The sequence below is a fragment of the Schistocerca americana genome, chromosome 7 (assembly GCF_021461395.2).
Source record: "Schistocerca americana isolate TAMUIC-IGC-003095 chromosome 7, iqSchAmer2.1, whole genome shotgun sequence".
Classification (NCBI taxonomy): domain Eukaryota; kingdom Metazoa; phylum Arthropoda; class Insecta; order Orthoptera; family Acrididae; genus Schistocerca; species Schistocerca americana.
The window spans coordinates 279,396,656-279,423,215 of record NC_060125.1 but is presented as its reverse complement, the minus strand read 5'-3'; positions in this window follow the sequence as shown (position 1 = coordinate 279,423,215).

The window sequence follows — 26,560 nt, the reverse complement described above, 5'->3', positions numbered from 1 at the left end:
AGACAAATTTTGATGTTAACTCCACTGGTACGATAACGTATGCATAGCCAGACTTCATCTGAGTTATTGACCAGAAGTCCACCGCAGCGACTGCCGCCTGGACCTGTTTGGAACTATTCGGTATATCGGAGTGACGAAAAATATGGTCGGTGGTATGGTCCTTTGAGATGACTTACACACTGTGATCACCTGCTGTATTATTTTTAGCATATTATTAAAATAGCACACCTCTGTAGCTTCCGAAAGCTCTTCCGTGCCCCGAAGTGTACATAGTGAAACGTCCCCCTTTTTTTTTTCTGCCACCTAATGGCTTTTTCTCAAGGCGGCTGGCACACCTGGCCGCTCACAGCGAATTACGTCACGGTCACTTACCTTTCTTACCGGAATATTTACGACAGCAGTTTTCGCTACAGTGACAGTCTCATATAAAAATTTCACAGGTCGAAAATTTGCTTTACAAATGTGTAGAAACAAAATCCTGTAAATATAACAGCGTCCAAAAAATTTTCGCCAGCATTGTGATACATTCACGCATATACACACATTTCATAACTCTTAAAGTACGATTCTTGGTTTCCAACAATCTTTTTTCACAAACCAGAGTCCCTAACCACTACTCATTATTCCTTACCTTATTACACATATATATACATTTGTTGACACGTCAATCTTGCGACGACACTTCAATATTTCATTATAATAAATACATAGCATAATCAAATTCCTCATATAGCATCAGCTTATTGATCATAAACATACCCCAACAGCATAATACACATCGTCGTTGTGAAAATAACATCATAACACCTCAGTCAAATCTCGAAATCGCCGTAGCTTCCTTCAATAATTTCAAAACCTAAAAAAAATTCTCTGCTCATGTCAAAAGTGTCATCTACCTCAAACGTACTTTAAAAATCATGATCCCATACCAAAACATCATTCAAAGCTCTCATAGCATCACAATGGTTCCGAAAAAATATGAAGAGTTCACAAAGTAGAGACAAAATACAATTTCATAAGTATGAAATTATCCAACTGTGTAATTGCGTAAACATCTGTCACTGATGTAATGAAAAATGTTTGTTTCTCTGTTAAATAATCAGGTAGCTGTGTAATTCTGTGTTGGAGAAATATGGTACCGATGTGTAAAGTTGTATAAGCAAATACCATATTAGCTAGGGCTCCTTGTGCTTGCCACACACATGGTACACAAAGTAAGCGTGTACCCCCCTGAGGATTAATGTAATTATACCCTCAGGTGTTACAGATTACGGCAATATCTTAAAAAATGCATGTTTTAAGTGCGAAATTAATCACTCAAATACGTGCCTGTAGCGCTAAATGTGCGTCTTGCTGTAAGATAATCTCTGTGGAAGTGTCGTAGTTATCGTCCTCCGAAAGCTACGTTCTGCAGAAGTCAATGTACTTACCTCATGATAAACAAAAGTGAAATGCTTTGAGTATAGATATCTTAGTTATTACGCTTATTTCCGTGATGAGGAAAGTACTGTGCTGTGACGTATTGTTGTGCTACGGAAAAGGCCGTCTCATTGTAACTATACCACAAAAGTTACTACTAAAACATGTTTTACTTTCCAGAATAATTCAGAAAAACTGTGCAGATATAAAACAGATACACCGCAAAAGCAACATTGTAAATTGTCACTCATTAGTAGTGTCGTGATAAAATCGTGTAGCTGTCACATAAAGTAACCTCTGTGTCATCTGGTATCTCACAGAAAGTACTTTAAATCCAGAATGTATTTTCAAGTAAACCAAAATGTTTCATTAAAATCTCATTAGCAGTACCGGTATATGTTCTAAGTATGTGAGCCTTATAGTCATTACGTAATCGTGCAACTACCAAGCAAGAATGTACACACACAATAACACTGTGTCATCTGTTCACAATAACAATGCATTCGTAATTTGTGTTTAAATACATTCTCTTGGTTCTTGACTGGATATTTAACTTCAAACATTGTTGCATGTTAACAGATTGTAAGTCTGACTAAGCATACTAGTAATGTAAAGTGAAAAGTTATATCGCAAAGACAAAGTGAAAAAGCAGATTATCTTTCAATAAACGGTTTTACATGTGAAATGTGGTGTAAACCTTTACTCTTCCTAGTACGCAGAGTTTCAACTGAAAAGCAATTGTCATGTTTTATACGTCGGTAAGGAATGTTAAATCTTTTCTCAAGGTTAGCGTCTGTGTTATTTTCTCTAAGCCAGCCAGCGCAGGTGGCTGCCTGGGGTGCGAGTCATTGTCTGTTCCTTTGTTGGCGCGCATCGTTATTGGGATTAGGAGACCTAATTTCTACAAATTCACCATGTCTAGAGTGACCTGCTTTGTTTGAATCCCGCCAGTTCTGATGCAATTCAGGTCTGTCGTTACGAATATATCGTCTGTCGTCATGTCGGTAGATTCTGTAGTTTCTTCCTTGTCCGTCACGTGGTGGAGAATTTCTCCCTGAATCGTAACTGTGCGCCGAACTGTTGCGTCTGAAGTTATTCTGCCTCCCTTGATAATAATTATTTTGGTTCCCAAATTGTCTGTTTCTCTGATTGTCTCTGTGATAGTCACTACCGCGGAGAGGTGATCTTTCCCTGTAATTATTACTACTCTGCCAACGGTTGTCACACGGGTAGTGTCTGTTTTGGTCACGATATGTGTTGTGAGAATAGCCTTGTCGTGTCCAGTTATTATTTCTTTCATCGCGGAATTGTGACAGATGTGACCTGTAATTGTTGTGATCCTGTTTTCGCGTTCCGCGATTGTCAGTGTCAATTTCCAGTTCTTGTAACAGTCCCTGAAAAGCTTCAATGTCGCCTTTGCAACGTCCTGCTAAAATAATATGCCGTAAATGTTCAGGTAATTTGACTAAGCAAATGCGGATGAGTTCTGAGGGGCTGTATGGGTTTCACAGGTACTGATTCTTGTGCAACACGTCTTCAAAATATTTCACAAGACTGGAGAATTCAGATTGTTCGAAATGTTTCATCATCGGTCTTGTGTGGCTTGAGACCAATATGCTGAGAGGAAGGCATGGTAAAATTCTGCTTCACTGTGGCAATCGTGAATGACCGATGGCATTCTTACAGCTGGTTCATTCTCTAAATAGCCACACATAAATTCTAATCTGTGTTCTAATGACCAGTTGGGAGGAAAACAATGAGAGAATTGATGGAGCCATGCTTGTGGATGAATGTCGTTGCCAGAATTCTTAAATGTTTTGAATTTACGTGTAGTAATGAACAGCTTATAGTCAAAATCATCATGTCGGCGAGTCAGATATCGGTCATTGTTAGGTCGTGTCGGCCGTGTTATCTCAAAATTCGGTGCACATTGCCAATTTCTTTCATAACTTCGGAAATGCCCTGTGTTACTATTTTGCGGCTTTTCCGTATTTCTAAGTCCCTCTTCCCGTGTTGGAGCGCGAGTGTCCTCTGAAATACGTAATTCTTGTATTACCTGTGTTAGCTGATCTTGTACTTCCCGGATTTCTCTTTGGTGTTGCGTATTAATTTGATTCAGATTTTGTTTCAGTTTCCTAATTTGTTCACTCTCTTCTGTGTCATTAAAGACTACCGGTTTTGTGTCATTCAGATTATCATCTACCTTCGTAGATAAATTATTTAGCTGATCCGAAAGTTCAACTACTTTCTCTGATAATGAGCTAATTTCCACCATGTGTCGTTCTGAACCAATTTTCAGAGTATCTACTGTGACCTTTAAGTTTTCTTGAGTTTTTGCAAGTTGCGTAACCGAATCGGTAGATGCAACTGAGTCAATTTTAGCTTGCAGGGTCTCATGATTTTGATGAACAATAGTTTGCAGTTCTTTTATGGCTGCTTCGTGATTCTGTAATGCATTTTCATGCCGCGAATAAATAGGTTGAAAATTCTCACAAATTTGTGTTTTTACGTCATTACAGACTTTTTGTCATTTCGATTCAATGTTATGTAACTCAGTAGTTAAATCTTCACGTGTTTGTTCAAGTGTGGTGTCTAACTTTTGAAGATTTTGTTCCATTGTGTCTAACTTTTTAAGATTTTGTTCCACTGTGTATAACTTTTTGAGATATTGTTCCACTGTGTCTAACTTTTTGAGATTTTGTTCCACTGTGTCTAACTGTTGCTGTGTTTGTCTCTGGTGTTGTTCCATTGTGTCTAACTTTTCAAGCTTTTGTCCCATTTGTTGCATTAATTGTAATAACAATGCACTGGTGTCTGAAACATGTTCCTCAGTGCTATTCGGCAATGCATTTGAACCGGCAATATCCGCAGTTTGAAAAGCAGAAAATGTGTCTTGACTTATTTGAGAAAAGGGTGAGGACGCAAAAGCTGGATCTACAGTATTTGCAAAATTGTGTCCTGTCATTTCGGATTCCTGAGGCGAGCTGTTGCCGAGCGATCGATCGATAATGCTTCCCTGTTCACTACCTGTTTCACTGTCTACGCCATTGTTGCAGCCCGCTCCATTTCCCTATGCACAGTTACCAAATTACTACTTTGAGCATCTGTTAATTCATTACACAGTGGTGCTGGCAAGCTACGCTCGTCGTCACTATTAATTCTCAGTTTACTTTGGAGCCTAGTGTTACGTTTTTCACACGCTATTATTGTCACAGTATTTCACACGATAACACAGAAAAGCACAATTTGAAGAGCAAAAATAAGAGAACGCATTAACATAGCACTGAAAATAATATGTAGTTAATTGCAAGCGCAGCTGCGAAATACTTGGTGCAAATCTACATGCATGCCACAACTGTTTTACTGTGCAACAATGAAAGGCTGCAACTATAAAGGAGATTCTCTCTACAATTACGCGCTAGCAATAAACAATAGCTACACTAATTACACAAACTACAAGAAAAAAATCAGAATATTCCAGTGAGGTATACTCGGCTAAGGGTCGACATATGAAACGTCCCCTTGGAACAATTTATACATGACTGTGCTTAACTGACACACAATATTTTTTAGCGCAACGCAATATGACTTTCAATAACCCTACAAAAGAATGGCCCTGACTAACATTAACCTATACCTTTCACAAATCACTTACCTCACAAAAATCTTCGTTACTCAAGCTACAGCAATACAGCGAGCGCCACAACTGCCAGCTAAATAAAAGATTCAAACTATGGAAGACACTAACTACTGATATGCATAGTTAGCAAATGAAAGATATTAATAGAGAACAAACAATGTATTTACCTTAATATCATCAAAAGTCGTAATATATACATAGGAGTTCATAACATCAATTTTTACAAATATCAAAACTCCGCCATTTCTCTCTCCACATCCACCGTTGCTGGCGGCTCACCTCCAACTACGCAACGCTACGCGCTGTTCACATCCAGCTGCCGCTGCCCAACACTACAATGGCAGACAACAATGCACACTAGCCACAGACTGCACACAGCACAGCCAGTGATTTTCATACAGAGCGCTACGTGGCGTTACCAATAAGAAAACCTAAACAGCCTACTTACAATAGCTTAGGTGGGTATACCAAAGTAAATTATAGAACACTTCCTCAGGTATTACCACTAACTATCGTGGGTATCCTATGCTCCGTTTCTTGAAAAGAAACCCGTTTTCTACCCTATAATATTGCCGAATGGCAGTTTTATTTCTGTCAATCCACTTTTCCTTCACTTCTTTGAGTATGGGGTCTTTGTTTTGTTCGCGGCCGACACTTTTTAGTGACATTGTCACAATGATTTCGAAGGTGAAATTTTTCAGGTTCAAAATGCTGAAATTGTTTTGATCAAGTCACCGACTACTCCGTGTCTTAGGGCTATCGGAGCCGGAGACAGAGTGTCTGCAATCATGTTCTTTTCCCCTGATATTGTAAAGTTGTATTCTCGTAGGTAAAGCGCCAAGCGAGATAACCTGCAGTGGGCCAGCTTTACCGACATCAGGAATTGTAGTGCCCAATGGTCGGTATATACCTTCGTGTTCCTTCTGTACAAGAAGTATCTAAATTTACTGAACGCCCAGACAACTGTCCGCCCCACGAGTCCGTGACCCAGTAGTTACTTTCTGCTAGCGACAGCACTATGCTCACTAAAGAAACGGGCATCCAGGTCGACGAATCGTTAGCGTCTTCTCTTTGAAACAGAACCGCGCCAGAGACGTTCGCCGAACTGTCCGTCATGAGGTAGAAGTCGAGACTCAGTTGTGGGTGTGTGAGAATAGGTCCATTTACTGATGCCTCCCTCAACCTTTCGAATTCGTCCTGTGCTTGAGCGTCCCAATACCAAATCGTATTCCTTCCAGTTACCACGCAAAGACGTGGCGTGGGCAAAATGCTTAAGTTCACCAATATCTTGAAAAAATTTGCGACTCTTAAGAATCCTCTTAGTTCCCTCTTCGTTGTTGGCATTTGAAATTCAGCAATCACTTTAATTCTCTCGGGGTCTGGTTGTATACTGGCCACCGGAACTATGTGACCTACAAAGTTTATTCTTTTACTCCCAAATTGCGATTTCTCTAGGTTCAATGCTATGCAGGCTCGTTGAAAAGCGTCTATAATGTTATTCTCTCACGTAGGTCCTCAGGAAGGATGTTGTTCAGGCCTCCTATGAACGAGGCCGCCGAAACATTCAGTCCAAACGGAAGCCGTATAAATTTGTAGCAGTTCCCATGTCACAAAAATGTGGTATACTGCCTACACTCCGAATGCAACACGTTTTGCCAGTAACTGGCTCTCCGATCAATGAAGGTTAATATCTTCACTTCATGGAAACGTTGTGTTTTGTTGGATATGGAAACTGTTACACCAAGAAGCGTAGGACCGATATTTATCGGATTTTGTGCTCATGAACACCACGTACAAGTCATTAAATAATTCATTTCATTAAAAAAATACGCAAGCGTCATCAGCTTGATGTGTGACTCCCACCGACATGATTACCGTCTTGTGGCACGAAAGCAAACCAATTTATTGCCGTGAATGGAGCCCGAGCTGCGTCAGTGCATTAACATTTCTTCTAGAAGCTGTTACATAACTAGATACATTTGATTGAATCCCACATGTGCTCTATGGATGACATCAGAGGACCATATCATCAAGCATCCATACATTCTTCAAAGCGATTGTCATTCAAGCATGTGCTCTGTGGATAACAAGTCGGAGGACCATATAGTAAAGTATATTCAAGTTGAGACCAGTATATAAGCGTTTATGATGCTAACGGCCTTAGGAAATATTGCGTTGTCCCACTGAAATATGCCATATAGCCTTAGGTAATGAAGATTACGTCAACATGGAAAAATTTTTGAAATTTGTGGTAAGTTCCTCTGGGAGCAAACTGCTGAGATTATCGTCCGTAGGCTTACACACTACTTAATCTAACCTATATTAACCTATGCCAAGGACAACACACACACACACACACATCCACTCCAGAGGGGGGACTCGAACCTCTGACGAGGGGACGGCAACATGTTATATTATACTTGGCAGCTACTGGCAATAGCATCCAATAAAAAATTACCAAATCAGTCCAGGTGTTGTATTAAATGGCTCCCTACACCATGATTCCATGAGTTTGGGAGAATTGGTTCGTCTTGCGAGCTTTCACCAAGAAGTCTGCGGACACATTTCCGTTGACCTGGCCACCACAGAATGAAACGACACTCATTGCTGAACACCACTAAATGCCTCTCAGTGTCTATTTTGACTATGGTTCTACACCGTGGACCTCTCTGTCGTATGTGATAAGGTGTCAGTACTAAAAGAAATCTAGCAAGTCAGGATGTCAAACCAGCTTTCGATTAGCTGTTACCGATGGTTCCTGGCGATGCTCTGCCTATAACCTCTTCCCAGATTCTGGATTTGTCGAACACAGTTTCATCAGATAGAGTCGAATTGCAGAAGGTGGAAAAAATATGGAAACGCCAAAAACAAAGCACATCACCATTCCTGTAGGAAAACCACTGGCTCTCAAAGCAGCTTCCAGTTGCCTCGGAAAGTTTTATGATCGGAAGATGGGTAGGTTGTTAACCGAACTAATAATCAATCCAAATAAAATAGATTTTGCTTGCGATTTTGACTTCATGGATTATCAGACGCTACCATGGCAAAAATTTAAAACATATCACACATCTCCTGGTTGGCAATGCCAAAAGCTTTGTAAATACAGCACCTGTATCGGTACCTTACATCATTCTTGAATAACGGCAATGTCACGTAAAGATAGTATGGGCGGATAGCGATTACACGCCCTCCCCTCTAATGTAGACCACAAGAGCTCAACGATTACGAGAGATTGTGCCTTCGATGGCCAAGGTAGGTGCGACAATTCATCCTCATGCTCATAAAGGCAGTCGTGTAATTTGCGTGTGGTGTAAACAGGCATCCTGATGCCCGATATTCAGTGCCTTGGGGAAAAAAAGCTATTACATGGGATGGAAATGATCAACCAAAACCGTCACACATTCCTTGGCAGCAATATGGACTGTGACAGTAAGCACAGAGCCCATCGTATTTTAAGATATGGCTGCTCCAATAGACACCGATCCCCCGCCATGTTTCACTCCTTGGACGTAAACTTGGCTAGAAGATGGAAAATGTGGAACAAGACTCATCAGACCAAATAACTCTTCTTGTTTCCTCTACAGCCCATATTTTGTGACTTTGGGATCTCGTTTCCCTGCTACCGGTACAGGCATTTGCGTCATTGGCAAGTGAGTTTGGAATCCCAGATCGCCTTCCAATCCCCTGCTTATGAAGCTGCCTGAGTGTTGTTTTGGTGGTTACTTGTTCGAGAGTGCGACATTCAGTTGCACAGTGACTTTTGCAGCTTTCATCCCTGTGGTGTGCGCACTGTAAGAACTTCGGTACACACACAGTCAGATTATTTGACTTCTCGCTCTAACGAAGTAGGCGAGTGTCAGCAATATGTCCCGTGGTCTTATAGTGGCGTGTTTATTTCCTGCCGTTAGGTCAGACGATTGAAATGTCACTTGCACGTTTGGAGTAGCAGATTGACGGTAACCAACTTTAAACAGAACTTGATTAATTTTCACACACATTTATTAAAATAATAAAAAGCATAGACATTACATCACTTGATTCTGGATGCTGTTTACAATTGACAATTTGAAGTTCCTTTGGTCTTGGTACGTTAATCTTATTCTCACATATCTCTGATACCTTACAAAGTGTCTTTACATTTATCTTCATGGCTATGTACAGGAATATGGCAATCATATTAGACGCAGACTGAAACTTGACCACAGACTAATGCAGACTGGTACAGAACGATGCAGACTGAGTAATCGGACGTCTGTACACTCGTTATAATACCTCGCACGTTCAGGTATCACTGCGCGAGGAGAAAAGGTTCTACGTTAGCAGCAATCTCATTGGCTGCGTTACATATTAATACGCGGATCGGCGGAAGCAGAATTTGGTCCGTCTCTAAGGCAGCACCATCTCGTAGTGCGGAGATGGACGAGCGCTGCGCCTGCGCTGTTGTACTTAGCGCGGCGCGCTCTAGTGGGAAAGTTGTGTATGCGCTGACTACGCGGAACTATATACACTACAATCCCCTAAGTTTTTGTCACAGTTCTTCTCAAGGACCGTCTGTCACGATCACTGAACACACACTTTCGTCATTGTTATGACGTAGTGAATGATGTTTTCTCACTTTCCTTGTGTGTGGTAAATACCTTCGAAATGGTGTCCCTTGAAATACCGAACGCTTTGGCTGCCTTGATTGCGGAAATACCTACTACAAGAAACATTGTTCTGATCATGACCACAAATTGTAATGTATTGAGGACGTTGCAAAACTACGGTTCGTGGCAAAATATAACAGTGCAATCAGCTGGCTTCACTAGTACAGGGAATAATATTGAAGCATGCATTTCTCATGGAAATAATATTTAATCGTGCTGTATCCATTCTGAAAGGACTCGGGCCTATTCTTCTTGTTGCATTATGGTCCGGAGTCCACCTAGTCATCACTCTTTCCGCAGTTCTTATTTCCTAAGATAAGATTTACTGATACGTGGGAATGAAGTAAATTAAAAAATATACAACAGAATGATGAAACTGTTCCTTGCTGTCGAATTCAATATTGAGAGTCCTTTATATCCTGCAGGGCCATGAATTTTTCTGGTAAAAATTACATTTGCGCATCGTGGGAGCATATCTCGTCAGTCCAAAAAAGTTTCGAGATTGTATTACTATAAATTAAAAAAAGCTGAGATGCTTTCGGTATTTTTCGTAACCCCCTATCCCATTCACTGATTACAATGCACAGAACGTCCACAGCACCGTGTGAAACTGGCAGAAAAACCCTTCTTCGGGATATTGTTCAAGAATCGTGTCACATTGCCTTGAACGTCGGTTTTGTCGTCAAAGTGTTGGCTCATAACGTGGCTTTCGGCATTTTATCGTTTTATGTTAGGTTTCGTGACTTCAGTGTAGTTAGTGTCTTCGAAGAAAAGTGGCGTGGTGCCTCTATTCCGGTACGTTCTATTCTGTAGCAGCTTCCGTTACGTCCTGTCCGAGTTACATCGGGCTATATTATAAGACAGTGAATCATCTTGGGAAAGTTACATTCGTCCTCAACTTCTTATACACCCGTGTTCATTTGCCTACACTTCCAAATAGTGAGGATATCCTTTACAATTTACGAAAATATGCAGGCTACAATTTTGACACAACGTATGATGCGTTTCCTAAATTTCCTAAAGCATAATACAATACGGCATTCAAAATGGAAGATATAATTTTTTCTTTGTTGTGCATTATCAACGAATTTGTGGTGACAGGTTACGCTAAAACCCTCAATTCGGGTGGTATTACCAGCTTCCAAACAACAGCAGCGAAACCAAGAAATATGAAGGCAGTTGGTAAAGCTTCTGTCGTATGGTTTGGCCTTCAACATGAACACATTATCACAGCTACGTATCCATTACCGATTCTATAGTGACCGACAACAGTACAAACTAGAGTGAGATTACGTAGCTTTTTCCAAGAGAAGGTTTGATATCATGCCGAAGAGGAATTTTCTTTAAATCGCAAGATCCACTTCGTGAAACTGAATATATTTGCGTTATTTGCTTTACGTAGAGGGCTTTTCTTCCAGTAACAGTAACAGAAAGGACGAAGGACGTGATTCCAGGCACGCCGGCAGGTACTTATGCAGCCTAGTGCTGATAATTTAAGCAAAGCGCAGAGCCTTGAATACGAATGCCGCCATTGGGAGTCCCAGCTCATGAATCCCTAAAAATGCGCACATCTCGCGTCCGGTGTGTTTGCAGATCAGTATCGCCGTGTTCCGGATTCGGCCCCCGCGCATACCTCAGAGGTCGCGAGCGCATCGATCAGCTCGCCATGCGCCCTCCTCCGCACTAATTCCAATTGATCTCAGTTACAAGAGCTGCTTCCATAGCTTTGCCAACCTGACAGGCCGCGATAGCACATCAACCGCAAGCCAGGCACGCGTTCGACATCACAACACAGACATTTACATAAATTCCAGCAGGCGTGGGATTATCTGCATTACACAGAGCTGACTAACAAGCACGGGAAAGGTGCGCAACAGTTCGACACGGAGAAGCTTATACGATCCAGAGCGTGATAGCTACGTTATTATTCAAGTACGGTCGGCCAAGTCTCTAGAAAAAGGATTTCTGCTCGACAGTATGATCAACGTAGCACTCAAAGGAAAGGAGAAAGGTGAAACACGGATAACTTTGAAAATGAGACCTATAGAAACATAACAAATAGTAAGGAGCACTGCACACTATCAGCTATCTAGTTACGATTAATCGAGATGCTTAAAGTACAACTGGTACAAGCGCTTGCTGAAGCAAACGGAGTAAATAATTACCAAGCTTTAATGGCTATTCAAGAATCGCATTAGCTACTATCGAGAGATCAGATAGTTTTTGCTAGTAGTCAATCAGTCTGTCTATGGTTGTAGATACGAACAGAGATTTTAGAGTCGCTGCACTATTTTTATAATGTATGACAAATCTTCACTCTATTTGAATCTTAAAACGTCTTAGTGACAAGCAGTGCAAAAACATTTTATTTACTATGCTACATTTTTAATACTTTTTGTTATAAGTCACATGATTTACGTAGTACAATGCATCTTCATTATCAAACAAGAGTATGCGAATAACTTAAGTGTAATTTATATAACAAGCAGAAAAACAATAAGTAAAGAGTACATTCAATTAAAATACCGAAATGAAAATATAGTGGTTTAACACACTCACGAAAGGTTATTCATAGTCACACTCAGTGTCAATAGAATATTAATCATGTCTTCTTGTTGTATGTCTTGACGGATGTCCTTCGTGTGCAACGGTCTTTGTGCTGTGCCATTGTATTATGCATATTTCAGTCTTGTTCATCCCTCGTTCCCCTCTTTGTACACGTCCACTTCTATCACCACTCCCTCTTCTTACTCCCGTGGTAAATGCTGTGTAGTAATAGGGTAAATTGTTATAGAACTCTGATAAACTGGAGGGCTTTAGTTCTTCATCTCCTGAAGATTTCTCCATTTGTCACATATTATTTGATGCTCGTCTTGGCGCAAAGGCTGCACAATGAGTGTTGATAGGAGACCAGTATTTGGCCTCCTAAAATCCTGAATACAATGGTTTAGTGAATAACTGAACTGCATTCTTAGAGAATTTTGTTTGCTGATTCAGATCCACACAACATTCTTCCATTCTACAATGACGCAAAAAATCATAACACCAAAAGTAATTATTGTAGAGTAAAGCTGTTTCGGACATTGATTTGTCCAAGGAACATATTTAAGAATGTAAGTTCACAGGTTAATGTAAGCGCGAGGTAAGCCATTGACGGCCGTGGTGGCCGAGCGGTTCTAGGCGCTACAGTCTGCAACCGCGTGACCGCTACGGTCGCAGGTTCGAATTCTGACTCGGGCATGGATACGTGTGATGTCCTTAGGTTAGTTAGGTTTAAGTAGTTCTACGTTCTAGGGGACTGATGACCTTAGAAGTTAAGTCCCATAGTGCTCAGAGCCATTTGAACCATAAGCAATGAAAAAAGTGAAGTACTGATACATTAATAACCGGTGTAACCCCTAGAATGCTGAAAGCAAGCTTGCAAACGTGCACGCATTGTGTTGTACAGGTGCCTGATGTCAGTTGGTGATATGGAATTCCATGCTTTTGCACTTGGTCGGTCAATACTGGGACCGTTAATGCTGTTTGTGGATGACGCGAGTTGTAGAACGGTGATGACCAATACGTACTAGACTGGAGACAGATCAGGTTATCAAGCAGACCAAGGCAACGTGTCGAAATCATATGGAGATTTTAGGTTACAATGGCGATATGTGAGTGAGCGCAGTCCTTTAGGAAATATCCCTGGAATGTTGTTCATGGATGGCAGCACAATAGGTCTAATCACCAGATTGAAGTACAATTTTTCAACCTGGGTGTTTGCGATAATCACGAGAGTGCTCGTGTTGTCATACGAAGTCGTATCCCAGACCATAACTTCAGGAGTAGGTCCACAGTGTCCAGCACGCAGACAGGTTGGTTGCAGGTCCGGAAATGGCCCCCTTCTAACTAACACGCGGCCATCACTGGCTGCGAGGCAAAACCTGCTTTTGTCAGAAAACATAAGAGACCTCCACCCCGCCTTCCAATGAACTCTCACTCGACACCACTGAAGTCGCAAATGGCGGTGGTTTGGAGTCAGTGGAATGCACGCTACAGAGCATATGGCTTGGAGCTGTCATTGTAGTAACCAAATCGTAATAGTTCGTTGTGTTAATGTGGTACCAACTGCCGCTCAAATTGCTGCTGGTGGTGCAGTACGACGCGCCAGAGCCATAAACGAACACGATGGTCTTCCCGGTCGGTATTATTACGCAGTCTTCTAGCGACCGTACATTTCATGATCACCGATCCCTGCTACCAGTAGAGTGGTACCAAGCATTTATGCGATATCGCAGCCTTTCTGCAATGTCTTAGCCCTAGTATGTGACCTCATCCAAACTCACTGACATGTTGATAACAGCGTCTCTTAAAAGGCGGTCTTGACTGACATCATCTCATCACGCCCAGTCTCAAAGAAAACTAACGCTCACCGCCGTTGGAGCGTGTGTTTAAAGGAAACCTGATTTGCGTCCTCGGTAACACTGCTACAGTCACTCTTAAGCGACTGGTGATAAATGTGAATAGACATAATCTTTCAGATGTAGAATTACACCTACCAACTTTCGTCATGCCGCACAACTCCTTGGTGTTGTGATTTCTTTCCATCAGCGTATTTTGTTGCTTTCTGCGTTTTAAACAACTTTATCCTTTGCTGTGGCATTTGTGACTTTAACTGAAGGAATGTATTCTATTTTCATTCCCACTACAGAAATTGTTCTGCTGTCTTGCTTCACTGCTTCCTTCGTCCGCCCCCATAGCTGAATGGCAGCCGGCACGGTAGCTCAGCGTGTTCGGTCAGAGGGTTACGTGCCCTCTGTAATAAAGAAACTGAGTTAATCGATCATCAACGAACTTAAACGGATGTCTTATGACGTCCGCCCCGAGCAGACGCTACGAACAAAAGCGAACAGAATTAGATTTTTAAAAAAAATATGGTTAGCGTGACGGACTGCGGTCCTAAGGTGCCTGGGTTCGATTCCCGGCTGGGCCAGTGATTTTTATCCGCTCACGGACTGGATGTTGTGTTGTCTTCATCATCATTTCATCCCCATACGGTGCGCAGATTGCACAGTGTGGCGTCGAATGTAATAAGGCGGCCGGACCTGCCCCATAAGGCGCTCATTTCCATTTACTGCTTCCTTCCTGTCTTGGGGAACGAATACATGTTCGAAATGTTCTTTATCACATACCATATATGCACGTGGTATTACAAAATATGCATTAAGTACCATTAAAAGCATACCCATTAGGATATAGCTGAACTTTCAGGAGAAAACCTACCTATTCTTTCATTGAACACATCAGCAACTCACCTTCTGCCCTTCACTTCATCTACTTTTATTCTAAATGCAGTGTAGAAAGTAATATACAGCTTAAAATTTAGCATCACCGACTACTGCACAACGCAGGAAATTTCTTGTATAAATTTTACTCAGAAGAGCACCACAATTTAGCTTTCATATTGTGCATTTAGATTATTTTCTACTATCGCTTGTGCTCACAGCCCCACACTTATCGGTGACAGTGTAGTATCTGTTAGTGAAATGCTCTCAGTACTCGGGAGATGGTAGGTATGTCACTGCCACCTGGCTGCAAACCCAGAGCTTTTCGCCAAAAGTATACACAGCGAGAGCCTACATTCACTTATATAAGATAGTATATTTTCGACGTACGAGTTTTTCTTAAAACTTGTTTTTACACACACAATCTGGAAACACATAATCATAAACGTTACTCATTTCTGCATCAACTAACCTTCCCCCACGTGGACGCTCAAATTCCAACTCATGCTCAACGACATATAACACCTCCGCATATCCTTCACCATACGGAAACTAGATTCCCACTATGTCCCCTCTGATCACCAACACTTGTGTGTTTGTCACCATCTTAAACCTGCACACTCCATATCTGGTACACACTACTGGGGTAAATTATGAGCTACATTCCTCCACACCCCATTGCCCGACTTGTGGTGGTTTGACGTCGAGCAGCATTAATGGTTTTCTTGTATCCTTCTAATGAACTCCCTTATAAGTAAACCTCAATTATCTATTGCATTTTAGACACACACTTTGAAGAAATGTATGTGGACTGCTTGACTGAAGTCTGTTTTTTCAGAGCGTCAGAAGATATTGTTATGGAACTTTAATCTGTGAAATATTATCTTGCTTCTCTTATTTAAATCTGATGTAAATATTTCAACAGTAATAACCAGTGGCGTACATGACATGTATATTTTTGGAAAGAGAAAAATATTAGTTGCAAATTTAAATTTTCATACTTCATGTTCCCGAGAATGACTTCTGGAGAGTTGAGAACAAGTATTTGAATTAACACTATAATCTTATGTTACTTCATCTCACTGAAATATCCGATAATTTGTTGACCGATTATCAGTAATTGTTCTTAAGTTTATTTAATTTAAAAATTTGGTCTTAGTAAGTCAAGGTCCTGTTTGCCTCGATTGAGAGTTTGCTTGTAAGTGTTAATAAAAATCTTTATACCAGCAATTTCAACCCTCATTTGACCCGATCCTTCAATTCTCAGGCAACTTTACCCTGGTAGTGTGTGCCATTCTGGAAACTAGAGCGTAATTTTTTTTTTGAACTTGAATGATTGAATTACCCAGAACATCATCCATATATACGTTTAACTTTAATTATAATCACCTTGTATTCGCTATGGCTAGGGCTCCATATATGCTTCTAAGCAGGCTGTTCTTCGGAACCATATTTTTCTTTGTGGAATAGTAGAATAAAGATCCTTGATAGTAGCGTAGATTTTTGGCAATACCACAGATTCACATCTATGAAGTGAAGTAAAGCGATTAGTTGTGGTTAGTGTTGTAAGGCAACCTCCAGCTGATCACTTTGTTCACCACGGACCACATATTTGTGAAACCTTTGTCAAATAAAAATGTTTGTGTGACGTTTCTTTAGCGATTTTTTTGTCTTTTGATGTTATGAAGAAGTAAATTTATTGTTATTTAGACCAGAACTCATCCTGGTGTTCTGATTAACATTACCTTTGCCATTTTCATTAAAGACTTGATTACAATTGAAAGTAGGGAGTTTGCAAGAAGTAAGGCTCCATTAACTGCTTCAGATGGAAATATACAGTAACTTCCATGCAGACAAACAAAGGCACAAACTTATGTAAATGGAAGAAAAAGAGCGCTGAAAACAGGGTGTACCACCTGCCAAAAAAAAAAAAAAAAAAAACAAAAAAAAAACATAACAGACAGACTGAAAGGGAAACAGCACCAACAGAATTGAAAATAAGATAGCTACAGACACCTACCAATGAGTACATAAATCTATTGCTACTGAGCATCGGTTTGGTTATGACAACATACACCCCCCCCCCCCCCCCCCCCACACACACACACACTGTTTTAGTTGAGTCAAAGATGCATATGGAATTTAGAAATTAAGTGATGGATATTGTTACAGCGTAAAGTCAAGCGGTAGCACGCCAGTCGGGAACGACAGGGAAGAGAAGGCTGTGAGAAGAAGTGAGCCAACTGCATGCTGACTGACCTTACGTAAAGGACGACAACGCAACAGCAATGGCCCCTTTGTGAAGAGGATGTAAGCGCCGCTACTGACTGGTGTTGGTCCACTTGGATAGCAGCGTCAACGTGAGGCATTTCGAAAGCTGTTCAGGAATGGCATTTGTCAGTTAGAGATCAGCAGTCGCTGCAAAGTCTGATTATTTCGTACGTCGCTCTTTGCTTGTGACACATCTGTGTAATTGCATAAGTCAAGTATTTTTATTGTTGTTTTTGTAGTAAAACTCATTAATAGGAGTTGTTTGATGGTTTGTCTAGCGAACCGAGTAGACAGGATTCCTAGCCACAAGATTGGCGAATAGGTGAACGAATACCAACGCGACAACCTGTTCATCTTTCACACCCAGAGACGCTAACTGCCACAATTTCGTTTGGTCGTGGGCTTTTGTGTTTTGCTGGCAAGTTAATTATACTTTGTCTTTTCTTTGCTGGGGTGGGTTTATATTTTAACACGTTATCTTACAGCGTATTTTCTATTCAGTGTTTTCAGGTGGGTGTTGCAAAGATGTTCTTTGTATGTGTGCTTATTTTTATTGCTTGCATCGTCTGTTTATTGCATTTGCCTATTCCAAAATTAGCAACCCACCTCTCCCACCCCTGTTCAGGCTCCTCAGCTGCAAGTGATAGTCGCAACGCTGCTAACACAGATGTTTCAGTTTCAGATACAGCAGATTGCAACCCTTCTCAGTACGGTATAGTAGTTCCTGGCGAACCAAACACCTAACGCTGCGCAACATGCAACAACTGTATCTCCGAATACAACACTACCTTTCCGGCAGTTTAACGAAAAAGAAGAGAATTGGCTCGAGTGGTTGCAACAATATGAAGCCCACGTCATTACTCACGAAGAGTCAGGTACTGCTAAACTACATTATTTTTTGTCAACAGTAGCACGTGCTGTTCTTCGCCTCATTCAGAAATTGAGTGACCTTTCCTATGATCAGGCTGTATGTTCTCTAACTAACTATTATTACCAACAAGTGAATGTGGTGAAAGCTAGGTAGCAATTATTTTGTTGCAAGAAAAGTCAGAAAAACGTATCGCGAGTGGGTAACAGATTTGCAGGGTATGACGAGAAAATACAAATTAAAATGAGCTTGTGGTGCTTTATACTCAGAAGTTATGTTGCGTGATACAATCGTGTACAATGTAACTGATGTCAACCTTAAACAACAAATTTTGAAACAGTCAGATCCATGATTTCATCATGTAGTGCAAATTCCAGATCTGTATGAGGCAGGTGCCATAACAGCCGATAAATTTCAGCAGCCACTAATTATCGGGTTCAGTCGTCCCTTTCTCACGACCAGCCCAGTATGCAGCAGCAGCGAAAAGCCGGGTAAACAGTTCTTTAAACACGCGGCTACACCATTCAAAAGAATGTAAGTCATGTCCTCTGTGTTATTCACAGCACAAACGCAAAGACTGCCCGTCCAGACAAGCACAGACTTACGTTTGTGGCAATAAAGGTCATGCATAGTCCATATGTCTGCAATGGAGCAAAATTCTGCCCACTTACATAATTCTCGTCACAAGGCTCATGTAATCAGTGCAGTGTATTCAAAGCCAGCTGCAGGAATTGGCAAAGCTACCAGACCACAAGTTTCTTCAATGCCACACCAGTCCCACAAACTTTTTTGTCCGCTTCCATCTTAGTGGGAAACGTGGGAAAATTCAGTTGAGCCCGGGTGCCTCTATAACATTGTTCAGTCTTCATACTTATGAACTGTTGGGCTTCCCACGCCTGTCTAAAACTAGCACACATCTTACGTCTTATAATGGACAAGACATTCCTGTTCTCGGAAAATGTGCTTTTCCTGCCATGTATCGCTAGCATACACGAACTATGACTTTCACTGTACTATAACTATGAAGTTGTGAGAACATATTTGGCCTTGATTGATTTGATTTGTTTGGCTGTCAAATTCATGAGAATGTGTTGTCAGTGACTGCATTCAATGCCAAATCAAGCTCTCTGGCTGAAAGAATTCCCTGAACTCTTTTATGAAGGTTTACGCAAGGTTAACAATTTTGTTGCTTATATCACTATGAAAGACAATGGTCAGCCAAAGTTTTGCTAGGCCAGAACTGTTCCCATTGGAATACGGGACAAAGTGTCAGCTAACTTAAATAATTGCAAAATACCTGAGATATTATGCCCATACAAGCTAGTCAGTGGGCATGTCCACTGGTTTTGCTCCCCAAACCTTCAGGTCGCATTCGCCTCTGGGTTGACTTTAAGTCTACAGTCAACCCACAAACTGTGATTGACACTTATCCTTTGCCACGCCCAGAGGATCTCATGGACAGATTAGGAACTGGTCGCTATTTTTCCAAAATTGATTTGCGCTTCCTATTCCTTTGGGCTTGCTTAAATATTAGCGTTTGCATTTCGTGGGTGCTTCCTCACCCGGGGTATTTGGAACAGCTGACTGCTCAAGTACGAAACTGTTCAAACTATTTGGACAAAACTGTTGTTGCAGGTCGTACGCCTGAAGAACACATTGCAAATTTGCGTGCTTTCTCTGTGTGTTATCTGATACACGACTGAAGTGTAGACTGGAAAAGTGTGATTTTTTTAAACCTGAGTTGCAGTATCTTGGTCATGTCATAAACAGTCAAGATATACATCCTATTCAGTCACATTTGTTAGCCATACGATATTTGTCAGTTCCTCGAAATATGACAGAACTGAAGTCAGTCTTAGGGAAAATGAGCAATTATATTCGGTTCATATCGATTGCTGCACACATGACAGCTGCATTGCATCTCTAGCGTTGCAAGAACGTCCCTTTTGTTTGGACAGATGAGTGCCAAGAAGTTTTTCAAAAAATTAAAGACGCATTGCTCAATGATCGATGCTTGGTTCACTTTGACCCTGGCAAACAAGCTGTGTTGCAAGTGGACGCTTCCTCTTACGGAATCGGTCCAGTGCTTTCGCACAGATTTGGTGACAAAGACAGACCTATTGCTTCCGCATCAAAAGTGTTGTCAAAAGCTCTGTGTAACTATTCACAAGTAGAGAAAGATTCATTGGGTATTATGTATGGTATCATCAAATTCCACCACTATTTCAATGTCAGAAAGTTCTACCGGGTGATCAAAAAGTCAGTATAAATCACGGATTAAATTAGATAGAGAGGTACAAATTGACACACATTCTTGGAATGACATGGGGTTTTATTAGAACAAAAAAATACAAAAGTTCCAAGAATTTCCGACAGATGGCGCTTCATCTGAACAGAATAGCTATAATTAGCATAACAAAGTAAGACAAAGAAAAGATTATGTTCTTTACAGGAAATGCTCAATATGTCCACCATCATTCCTCAAGAACAGCTGTAGTTGAGGAATAATGTTGTGAGCAGCACTGTAAAGCATGTCCGGAGTTATGGTGAGGTATTGGCGTCGGATGTTGTCTTTTAGCATCCCTAGAGATGTCGGTCGATCACGATACACTTGCAGCTTCACGTAACCCCAAAGCCAATAATCGCACGGACTGTGGTCTGGGGACCTGGGAGGCCAAGCATGACGAAAGTGTAATGCGCAGTCACTGAAGTTTTGCTGTCCAGCGCCTTCTGCCGGACATTTTGTGAACTTGTTTTTTTCGGTTCTAATAAAAACCCATGTCAATCCAAGCGTGTGTGTCAATTTTTACCTCTCTGTCTACATTATTCCGTGGCTTATTAAGTTTTCAAATTAATACTGACTTTTTGATCACCTGGTACTTAGTAATGGATTACAAGCCAATGTAGTCCTTGTTTTATTCGATGAAATCAGTTCCTGTACGAACTACCCAAAGGTAACAAGGGTGGGCTTTGTTGCTGTCTGAGTACCAGTGCGAGATTGTGTATTATTCGTCAGCTCAACATGGTTCTGTAGACGCCCTTTCACGTCTTCCGACTGGTCCCGATACAGACATTGACGCTTCTGCTGCATCTTGTTGTCACACAATGCTCAGGATTCTGAATTGCTTCAATCCTTTCCTCTGAACTATCGGACCATTGCACATGCCACGGACGCTGATTCAGATTTTATTATTTTGCTTAAATACATTCGCACAACTTGGCCTCGCTCATTGCATAGCATGAGGAACTGTATAGTTCGCCGATACTTCGCACGTTTGCATATCCTCGCTGTACAGCAAAGTGTTATTCTTGTTCAAACTGACAGTGGGAAGTCACGTGTGTTGATTCCCAAAGCCATCCAAAACGAAGTATTGCAGTTAATTCACAAACGACATTGGGGGATTGTTCGTACGAAACAGTTAACGCGTCGATACTGTGCTTGGCAGGGTATGGATACCCAAATAGAACAGATGACGTCACAGTGTCACGCTTGTGCGGCGAATGAGGCCGATCCACCACAAAAATTCTTTGCTTGTCCTAAGTCGCAATCAACATAGCAACGTGTGCACATAGACTTTGCCGGACATTTTTGGAATATTCTTTGGTTGGTTATGGTAGACTCTTATAGCAAGTTTCCTTTTGCTGCGCCCGTGAACTAGTCAACGTAAGGTAGCACGGTTTAGGTGTTATCCTACATTTTTTGCCTCTTGGCTTTGCCTGTAGTCATAGTGCCGGACATCTGGCCCTTAGTTCTCCTCAAATTATTTGAAACATTCTGTGAACGCAATGGTATACAGCATCTCATTCGGGCACCATTCCATCCATAGTCAAACGGCGAAGCGGAATGATTTATTGGAACCTTTAAGTAGCAGATGGCCAAACTTTGCACCGCACTCGCCAGGGATCAAGCATTGCAAGTGTTCACATTCACGAGATGGGCCATCCCCGGCGGAATTACTCCATTGCCGCCGCCATCAGACACTGCCCCACCTGCTCCACCTTCCTCAGCGTCCGGCACCGTCGGAAAGCGGCAAGTATTGCTTCGCGCCGCATGATATTATGGTTTTCAGGGTTTCTAGCAGCAACAGACTGTGGGAGCGAGGCGAGATCTTTCGTCAACTTGGCGCGTGCTTGTGTCTCATTTCAGGCCCAGACGGATAACAGCGCCGGCATCACAATCAAATTCCCCACTCTCATGATCAAGGTGATCTTTCTGTATCCCTTCCCCAAGATTCACGGATCCCGAGGACAGTGCACCCAAAGGAGCTGCCAGAGGGTGTCTTCACGGGACCACGGGACGACCCCATGGAGACGGAGCCTTCGCCTTCACCAGCTCCTCTCGTCCTAGCGATGGAGCTGGAGCCGCCCACGCCGCAGCAGCCAACGCCCTCTACATCTTGGTATGGACCTCAGGAAGATGATGCGTACAAAATTTGGGCGTTTTCCGGGTGACGTTTCCACCAGAGCACGCGGGATGGCGGAGCACAGCCGGAAGTCTGACGTCTCCTGCCGCCACAGCTTTCGGTCCATCAGTGTCCCCACGCTCCTGCCTCCCCCACCGTTGTCGTGCTCCATGTGCGACGACGGTCCGTTGCTTGGGGGGGGGGGGGGGGGCGCAGCATCGTTACGGCGTAAATTCAAGCGGCGACATGGTAGTCGGGAATGACGGGAAGAGAAGGCACTGAGAAGAATTCAGCTAATCGCATACCGACCGAAATCCCTTCCAACGCGACAGCAGCGACCGCTACGTGCAGAAGACATTAGCGCGGCGACCGACTGGTGACGGCCCACTTTGATAGCAGAGTTAACGTTTGGCACTTCGACAGCAGTTCAGGAAAGACTTTTCTCAGTTAGAGATCAGCAGTCACCGCAAAGATATTATTTCGTACGTCACCCTTTGCTTGCGACAATCGGCTTAATTGCCATTTATCTGTTCTTTCAGTAATAAAACTCAATAATACGAGTTGTTTGATTTTTTGTCTAGCGAACCGAGTAGACAGGATTCCTAGATGCAAGAAATATAAAACTTAAAAATGATAAGTTTAAAATTAGGAAATTTGTGGTAAGTTACTATGGGACCAAACTGCTGAGGTCATCGGTACCTAGGCTTACACCCTACTTAATCCAACTTAAACTAACTTACGCTAATGACACCACACACACCCATGCCCAAGGGAGGAATCGAACCTCCCACGGGGGCAGCTACGCGAACAGTGGCAAGGCCAGCTTAGACCAGGCGGCCACTCCGCGCGACGATAAGTTTGAATGAAGCAGAACAAACTGATATAATTCGAGAATGGCGGTCTTAGTGGCATGATACATTTCCTTTTAAATTAAAATTATAATGGTGTTTACATTTTGTAAGTATCTTAGAAGCAGCCTGCCATTTCCATGAATACAGTTTCTATTATGTTCTCCGTGTCTCCTTTGCTGTAAACCTGCGATGGTGGGAGAGTATATAAGTGCATTCATCACAGTGCTTCAGTACTAAGCTTGAGTGTTAATAAATAGCTATTTTTCCAAATGTTTCGCTGTTTTCATTTAACGTTCCATGATGTCTTAAAGCGTTACGAGTTTATAACAATCTTCACTGCCATTAGCCGCAAAAACACTATTAATCATCTACTTATCATCAAGTTGAGGAGCCACGATAATATTACCGCGTAATTTTCTTATTGCTGTAAAATATCTAAGTAGTTGAAGTCAGATTAAATTCGAGCGCTCTCCTTTCCATCCCGTTGCCGCTTGTGTCGCAGCTGCGCGTGGCCACGGCTTGGGAAACAGCGGGGACTGCGGAAGAAATTCTGTCGTGTCGCCGTATAAATGAGTGAGCAGGCGGCCCATTTCGCCACGGGGGTCTGTAGCTACCGCAAGGCGCTGTCTCGCCTTGGACAATGCACCTTAAGCGAGACCTGTCTTCCAGGACTAAGAGAAACCTCTTTAATCAATATTTTTTTCGTGTCGAACATGATTACCAGAAACTAGTGCAGTATATTCGTGAAGTATTTACTTTAGCCGTGGAATTTGATCTAGATTTGGCTGTGCATGACACTGTGGCCACTGTTTTGCAAGGGATTAATGTAGAAGACCGTTCCAGAAACTTGTTTGCCGAGAGGCCGACTACACCTTGCTGGACGTGGATAACTTAATCTTTCCTGTGGAGGAGGTTAAAGAAGCCGATCAAAGGCGAGGATGAGAGAAGGCGCTATCTGAATTTTATGCCAAACCCAACTCAGGCACCGTGTCCGCAAGTAGAATGAGGTTCTCCAGCGGTAGGTGTTATCGTTGGGGTCGGAGGGGCATTTCTCACGCGAGTTCAGCGGAAAAAGACGTTGTAAATGGCTCTAAGCACTATGGGACTTAACATCTGAGGTCATCAGTCCCCTAGAACTTAGAACTACTTAAACCTAGCTAACCTAAGGACATCATACGCATCCATGCCCGAGGCAGGATTCGAACCTGCGACCGCAGCAGCCGCGTGGTTCCAGACTGAAGCGCCTAAACCGCTCGGCTACAGCTGCCGGCAAAATACGTTGTGACAGCTCATGCAATAGGCAGAGTGCATGTAAAGAAACAGAAGGGATGACCCACAATCCTCTTCCGTTTATGTGTGCTTACATCAATCAAGTGCGATATTACATTCCAGCTGCAGTCTTTCCTCAACTAGTCGAAAGTGGTACTTCCGATACCGGATCATTCGTAAGTTTCCTAATTTAAAGTCGATGGATTTAACTTGCCGAGCTGTTAATAGTCAAGCACTTCTTCTTTTAGAATTTATCGGCATTTCTTGTCATGTCGTTGGATTTTATGGCCCACGAAAGTAATGGTGGTAGAGGGTTTCAGCTCTTACCTTCTCTTGGGGTGTGACATTTTAAGTTTTGGATTATGCCCTTAGGAAATTTGACTTTTGGTTTTGGCCTGAGATGAAGTTTCGCTTGTGCTGTCAGTCTAGAGGGCAGATCTCTGTAATTCAAACTTTAGAATGCGGTTTGACGTTGTGTGCTTACCACAGGATCAGGCTGAGGCTCTCCTTCATATGAGGCGTGGTGTCCCGAAAGTGTTGACAGGTAAATAAGGTGTGACAAATAGTACCGAGTACCAGATTTTACTTTCCGAGCATCTTTCAGTCAGGCAATCACCTTATCAGCTCTCTATGACTAGGTGTTGCATGATTTGGTAGATAAAATGCTTGCTGAGGTCGTCCATCTCACCATTGGCATCACCAATCTTACTGGTGGCTATGAATAATGTAATGGGCGGGGAAAGGGGGTTTCAGACCCGTTGTTCATTACAATGTCCTTAATCAGAAAGTAATCTTTGTGTCTGTCCATCTTCCTGATCATTTTTTCTTTTTGAGTCATCAATCTTCTGACTGGTTTGATGCGACCCACCATGAACTCCTCTCCCGTGCCAAACTCTTCATCTCAGAATGGCACTTACAACCTATGTCCTCAATTTCTTTGCTGCCTGTATTCCAATCTCTTTCTTCCTCTACAGCTTTTGCCCCCTACAGCTCCCTCTGGTATCATGTAAGTCATTTCCTGATGTCTTAATAGCATGTCCTACTATCCACTCAGTTCTACTTGTCTTTGTCTCCACACATTCCTTTGCTCTCCAAGTCTGCACAGAACATCCTCATTCCATACCTTACCAGTCCACCTAATTTCCAACATTCGTCTGTAGCACCACATCTCAAACGTTTCGATTCCCTTCTCTTCCTTTTCTCACAGTCCATATTTCACAACCATACAATGCTGTGTTCCAACCACACCTTCTCAAAAATTTCTTCATCAAGTTAAGGCTTATGTTTGATACTAGTAGACATCTCTTGGCTTTTTGCAGTCTTAGTCTGCTTATGATGTCCGTCTGGCTCCATCCATCATTGGTTATTTTGCTACCTAGGTAGTATAATTCCTTAACTTCATCGCCATAAATCCTGGTGTTAAGTTTCTTGCTGTACCCATTTCTGCTACTTCTTCAATTTACTCTCAATCCATATTCTGTACTAATTAGATTGTTCATTCCATTCGGGAGATCATATAATTCCTCTCCACTTTCACTCAGGATAGCATTGTCATCAGCGAATCGTATCACTGACATCTTTCACCCTGAATTTTAATTCCACTCCTAAACGTTTCTTTTATTTCCCTCATTGCTTCTTCCATGTACAGATTGAGCAGTAGGGGCCAAATACTACATCTCTGTCTTACACCCATTTAATTTGAGCACTTCGTTCTTGGTCGTCCACCCATATTATGTCCTCTTGGCTCTTGTACATATTATATGTTACCCATAGCACCTTATAGCTTACCCTTATTTTTCTCAAAATTTCAAACAACTTGCATCATTTTACATTGTCAAACGCTTTCTCCAGGTCGATAAATCTTATGAATTATCTTGATTTTTCTTTAGTCTTGCTTCCATTATCAACCACAATGTCAGAATTGTCTCT